Raw genomic sequence first — 7,040 nt, 5'->3', positions numbered from 1 at the left:
ATGCATGTGTATTCGTACACGCGCACACACACACACACACACACACACACACACACACACACTCACACACACACTCACACGGACCATAATTTACCCAGGCTTGAGTATGCATACAGCTCACACCATAGAGTCATATTGCTCCCCGCTGTCTCCAACTGTAGGACAGCCAGCCAGCATCCTGGCTCTGTGTTCTGCCCTTCGATCCCTATTTGTCAGTGCTCTGGGCTTCCTTGTGCCTACAACCTTGGGATGCTGAGCATCACTCTGCTGAACCTGGTCCACTGTCTCTGCATCAGTTTCCATGAAATTAAACCCAGACTATCTTATTCTTTTTTTTTTTTGTTGTTGTTGTTGTTGTTGTTTTGTTTTTCCAAGATAGGGTTTCTCTGTGTAGCTTTGCGCCTTTCCTGGAACTCGCTCTGTAGACCAGGCTGGCCTCCAACTCACAGCGATCCGCCTGCCTCTGTCTCCCAGGTGCTAGGATTAAAGGCGTGCGCCACCACCGCCCGGCGACTGTCCTATCCTTGCCTCACAGTCACTTGGGAAAATTAAAGACGTCATAGCACATAGCATATGCTCCTGAAACTCTGGGGCCTTCCGACCTCCTCCCTAGACTCTTTCCCTTCTGTTAGATAGCACCTCCTCCCCTGGAGTCCGTGTGCAGTTAGTACTCGAAGTTCTCAGAAGTTGGGACTCTGGAGGAAGACCACTGGCAGGGCCCGGGGGTGAGACAGGCCTGGGCCACTGGGAAAGGACAGCAGAGGCTCCAGACTAGAGGTGGAACCTGTGTAGGAAAGAACCTTACACTTTGCTTAGTCAGAGGTCAGAGACTCAAATGCCACGGGGGTGAGGAGGGTGTACACAAATGTGAGGGGGTGGAACTGACTCCCAGAAGGTGGCAACAGGCTCTACTCACTAGTTCACCATGAATCCCATCAGCCTCCAGATGTTCCAGAAACTTTCCACGGTGAGCCTGGGAGCTAGGCATAAGGAACTTGTGAAATGTTTCACCTCTGCTACTTGAAGCATGTTGAGGACCACCTTGGGTTTGTATGACGTGCTTCGAGGCACCTGCCTCATTGCATCATCATAGCAGACGCCCATGGAGGCACCTTCCTTTTGGTCTGGAGGCTGGCAACCACGGTGCCTGGCTCTTCTCAGTGCGGTAAGAGCAGATGTGAGTCATCCCACTGCTCGGACAACAGTGACTGAGGTCCTCATGCCCTGCCCAGAAGGTGCACACGTCAGAAATAGTGGTTGGGAATAACAGGGTAAGACTTCCGAGAGTGGGCAGGTCTGGATCACGACAGGCTTCAAGGCGGGCAGAAAGGGCTCCAAGGTCCCAGAGCCAGGCCTCTGGTGCCATCCAGTGGCCATCTCGATGAACTGTAGTTCCTCCATCCGCTTTGCTCCTCTTGGTTCTCAGCCTTCCTCGTGTCGTGACCCTTGAATACAGTTCCTCTTGTTGTGGCGGCCCACAACATGAAATGGTTTCATTGCTACTTCATTACTATAATTTTGCTGTAATGAATATAACGTAACGTAAACACAAGTCATAGCCGATATGCTGTGTGGGTTGTGACCCACAGGTTGAGAACCACTGCAGTCTGACTGGCCAGCAGCAGAAGTAGTTGAAAGATTCTTGAATTTTGCATCGAAGATGCCAGCTCCTCTGAGGAGCCATTCTTTAAGCTGTGAGCAGGGCTGCTGGCTTGTGGATCCCTGTCTGTACATTCTAATCAAGGATTTTTCAACCAGACAGTTTACATGTGGTTTCCATGCATTTTTATCCTTAAGAGTCATTTTAGCCTGCTGCTGCTGCTGTTGCTGGTGGTGGTGGTGGTGCACACCTTTAATCCCAGCACTCGGGAGGCAGAGCCAGGCGGATCTCTGTGAGTTCGAGGCCAGCCTGGTCTACAGAGCGAGATCCAGGAAAGGCGCAAAGCTACACAGAGAAACCCTGTCTCGAAAAACCAAAAAAAAAAAAAAGAAAAAAAAAATTGAAGTCACAAAGTTGGGGGGTCAGGGAAGGAAGAGTGGGTGCTGGCTGTACCGAGTGAACAGGAGGCAGCAACCACCTGTAACACATGCATCACAGGATGGGAAACAAATCCAACCAAAATTCAAGGCCCTTCTACCTCAGGGAAATTCTTAGGAGTCCAGTGGTGTGGGGCAGGCAGAGATGTTCCTCCTAAGGTGAAGGGGAAGGTTTTATACCTGGACCATCACCAAGAAAGCAGCACAGTCCTTAGTGAGCCTACTTGGGATTCTAGAGACAGCACATTCCTCACTTTGGGTGTTACTCAGGCCCATACACTAAGTGACGTGGGAAGCTGCTAGCTCTGGCTGGGGCCTTGACCAGGAGAAGGCTCTTCAACAGGTACAGGTCGCGATGCAGGCCACCATACCACTTGGACTATATGATCCAGCAGACCTCATGGTATTTGAGGTGTCCGTGGCAGATAGAGATGCTGGGGGTGGGGAGCAGGTCCCTTTGGGTAAATCAGAGCAGACCCTTGGGATTCTGGAGAAAGGTTCTACCATCATCTAGACAGCAGTCCTCCCTTCAGGAGACAGCTCTTGGCCTGCTGTTGGGCCTCAGTAGAAACTGAACATTTGACAGTGAGCCGCCAGGTTACCATATGACCTGAGGTGCCCATCATGAGCTGGGTGGTATCTGACCCAGCAAGTCATAAAGTAGGATGTGCACAGCAGCAATCCATTACCAAATGGAAGTGGTATATATGTGATTGGGCCCCAGCAGGTCCTGAGGGGACAAGCAAGTTACATGAAGAAGTTGCCCAAATGCCTATAGCTTCTATTCCCATTAAAATGCCACCTGCTCCCAAGCATGCACCTATAGCCTCATGGGGTGTGCTCTATGATTGGTTGACCGAGGAAGAGAAGACTAGTGCCTGGTTTACTGATGGTTCTGCATGTTATGCAGGTACCACACCAGCAGAGACCAACATTGAGCCCCGATATGGTACCATTTCCTGCAGAGACCAGCCAGTGACCTGGTGGCAGGTCGACTACACTGGACCACTTCCTTTGTGGAAAGGCAAGGCTTTGTCCTTATTAGAGTACTTATTCTGCTTATGGATTTGTCTTTCTTGTACATAAAGCTCCTGCCAAAACTACCATCTATGGATTGACGGAATGAATGCCTTACACAGCCATGGTAGTCCACACAGTATTGCTTCTGACCAAGGAACTCACTTCACAGCCAAGGATGTGCAACAGTCAGTGGACCCATGGCCATGGAATCCACTGCCTGGTTTTCCTATGCTCCCCACCATTCTGAAGCAGGTGGCCTGACAGAATGATGGAATGAACGGCCTTTTGAAGACACAGTTACAGAGCCAATCAGGTGGCCTGGGCAGAGTTCTCCAGAAGGCGGTATATGCTTTGAATCAGTGTCCATATACAACACTGCTTCTCCCATGACCAGGATCAAGGAATCAAGGGGTGGAAAATGGAATGGTTCCACTATCACCCCTAGTGACCAACTGAGGAAAATTTTGCTTCCCTGCGCCTGGGACCTTAGTTCTGCTGGCCTAGACGTTTTGGTTCCACAAGGGGGAGCTCTCCCACCAGGAGACACAACAAACATGTCCTTGAACTGGAAGCTCAGACGTCCCCCTGGCCACCTCGAGTGTCTGATGCCCCAAGCCAACAGGCTAAGAAAGGAGTAGGAGTTTTAGGAGAAGTGATTGATCCAGATTACCATGGGGAAATTGGATTACTTCCCCACAATGGAGGTAAGAAAGATTATGTCTGAATGCAGGAGATCCTCTAGGGCAGTGGTTCTCAACTGTCCTGATGCTGTGACCCTTTAACACAGTTCTCATGTTGTCGTGGCCCCCCCAACCATAACATTATTTTCATTGCTGCTTTGTAACTGTAATTTTGCCACTGTTATGAATCATAATGTAAGTATCTGTGTTGTCCTTTGGCCTTAGGCAACCCTTGTAAAAAAAAAGGGGGGGGGGAGACATGATCCACAGGTTGAGAACAGCCACTTTAGGGCATCTCTTGGTGCTACTGTGTCATGTGATTGCAGTCAATGGGAAATTACAAAAGCCCAAATGCAGCAGGATGACGAAGGGTCCAGATCCTTCAGAAATGAAGATATGGACAACTCTCTCAGGACAAGAGGTGCTTGCTGAGGGTGGAGGAAATACAGAATGGATAGAAGAAGACAGTTATAAGTACCAGCTAAGGCCATGTGACCAGTTGCAGAAATGAAGATTATAAGTGACATGAGTATTTCCCCTCTATTTTGTGTGTGCATATATATATTCACGTATACTTTCCTCAATTTCTTTATCATATAACATCAACTGAGATAACAGCAGTAGTTATACTTAAGCTATGAGACACTAATAGAATGTTCCTCAGGGGACATTGCCACCTGTTCTAAATATATAATGCATTTGTGGTTGTATGGAGGAGTTATATCATGTTAGTGTAACATGATCTCGTTATTATTTTCATTTGGAAATTAAGCATGATGTAAGGAGATATGATGAGGGGTGGATTTGTGATGGCTAATCTTGGTTATCAATTTACTACATCTGGAGTCAATTAAATCCTAAGCAGCTGAACACACCTCTGAGAGATCTTCTTGATTGGATCATTTGAGGTGTTAGGAGCCACACCTGGGTCACACCTTCTGGTGACTGCCTGTGTAAAAGGACATGGGAAAGGAAACTTGTTCTTTGCATGCTTGCCCTCACGCCCACTGGCAAGGGCATCCATCCTGCTGCTGTGGCCTTCCTTCACTGGTATTAGAAGCTACTTCTTTGGGATTCCAACCATAGGCTAAAGACTAGCTGAGATATTCAGCCTTGTGGACTGAACAACTATTTTAAGAGGGCTCCAGACCTTAGTAGGCCCCCAGACCTTAGCACAACTGACTCCATGGTGGAACTACCATTTAGGCTATAAAACTCAGCATGTAGATAACACCACCTGCCAAAACTAAAACAAAGCCCTGATCCATCCAAGTCCACATAGTTCTGGGAAAGTATCTAAACATACTAACCTTGCTTCTTTAGCTCCTGTAGTTCTGCTTATGGCTAACTGTTCTCGTTAGCTGAAGTATGTCAACCCAGAACATGGTTTTTGTGCTTAAAAGCTCACCATGAGAAAGGCTCGGGGCTACACGGGGATCCTGAACACCCAGTGTAGTCTCCAGTCAGCCAATAAAGACTTTCAACTGACTTAACCCCAAGTCTGAGCAGTCTTCTCTGGTGAATACACCACAACAATATCAGGTTCTTGGATTTCCATAGGGAGATAGTCATTGTTGGACAAGATGGACCATAATCTGTAAGCTACTCTGATAAACCCTCTTGTTTAATATGTACACACACACACACACACACACACACACACATTCATTCTATCAGTTCTGTTTCTCTAGAAAATCCTGACTAATACAATTCCATTCCCTTCCTAGGGCACTCATGTGGCTGAGCATCCAGAAGAGACAGCCTTTTGTGTGAAGAATCTGTGGTGTCTGGTCAGTAGGGGCTGAAGAATCAGCTCTGATTAACAAGAGACCAGAACCACTAAAGTGAAACCTCTGTGCTGGGACAATGGATGCTGGTCTCCTGGAGATAAGAAGTCAGTGGTGATTAAGAAGAGACCAGTGTCACTGAGGTGGAATCTTCTGGGAAGTGTTTCCTCAGAGTCAGCACACAGAAGCTGCGTTCCAGAGGTGGCCAGGGTTGTACCTCGTGCTGGCAGCCAAACTTGGTCATGTGTAAGAGTCTCCTGGGTGGTACTGGTTTTGAAGGCATGAAGGGGTCATGGAGAGCAGCTGAAGTTTGGCACCGTGAGAGGCCAGGGGAGGCCATTGGTGAAGGTGCAGCTGGAATATCAGTGGAAGCCTCAGGATTGAAGGGGTCATGGAGAAAGTTGAGGCTTGGCACCATGAAGAGGGCCCAGGAGAGGCTATTGGTGAAAGTATGGCCCAGTCAAAGCAGAAGACTCCAGCATTTTGAAGGTGCCGGTACCACGGGATGACCAGCAGCAGTGAAGAGGAGCCAGCCAGAGCCGAGAAGACAAGCTGTGTGTGCTGCAGAGGGCGGAGCTGGAGAGGTGATCCAAGCCCTTTGGATGAGCCCAGAAGATCGTGAGTGGATCCTAGACATTGGATACTGAATTTTTAAAGTTGGAGTATTGTTTTGCTCTGTTCAGATTGTGACTATGTCCTGGTTTTTCCCTCTTGAAAAAAAAAATACACACACACACACACACACACACACACACACATATATTTAACTTATTTTTCATTTTATAGGAGTCCACAGTTGAGACTGGATTTTTAAAAGAAACTTTGAATTTTTTTTTTCTTTTTGGTTTTTCAAGACAGGGTTTCTCTGTGTAGCTTTGCGCCTTTCCTGGAACTCACTCTGTAGCCCAGGTGGACCTTGAGCTCACAGATATTCACCTGCCTCTGCCTCCCAAGTGCTGGAATCAAAGGCAGGCACCACCACCACCCAGCTGAGACTTTGATTTTTTTAAATGTTTGAAATTGTAAGGCAGTGGGGCTTTTAAGTTTGAGAATATCTTATACTGTGATGCCATATTAATGTGTAATCTTGGGGATGAAGAAGAAAGGAAAGGTTATGGATTAGCAGTGATGTGTGTGTCAAGTTGACAAGGGATCAACTGTGGTAGCTAGTTTGACGTCAGTTTGACAGAAGATAGAGTTATATGAAGGGAGAGAAGCTCAACTGGGAAAATGCCTCCATAAGATCTGGCTGTAGGGCATTTTCTTAGTTAGTGGTTGATGGCGGAGGACCCAGCCCATTGTGGATAGTGCCACCCCTGGGCTGGTGATCCTGGGTTCTGTAAGAAAGCAGGCTGAGAAAGCCAGTAAGCAGCACCCTCCATGGCCTCTGCATCGTTCCTGCCTCAAGGATCCTACCCTGTTGAGTTCTGTCCCGACTTCCTTCAGTGATGGACTAAGATGTGGAAGTGTAAACCAAATAAGCCTTTTCCTTCCCAACTTGCTTTTGGTCATGGTG

This window comes from Peromyscus leucopus, chromosome 8b, assembly GCF_004664715.2.
Source record: "Peromyscus leucopus breed LL Stock chromosome 8b, UCI_PerLeu_2.1, whole genome shotgun sequence".
NCBI lineage: Eukaryota > Metazoa > Chordata > Mammalia > Rodentia > Cricetidae > Peromyscus > Peromyscus leucopus.
Note: the sequence above shows the minus strand (reverse complement) of the source record.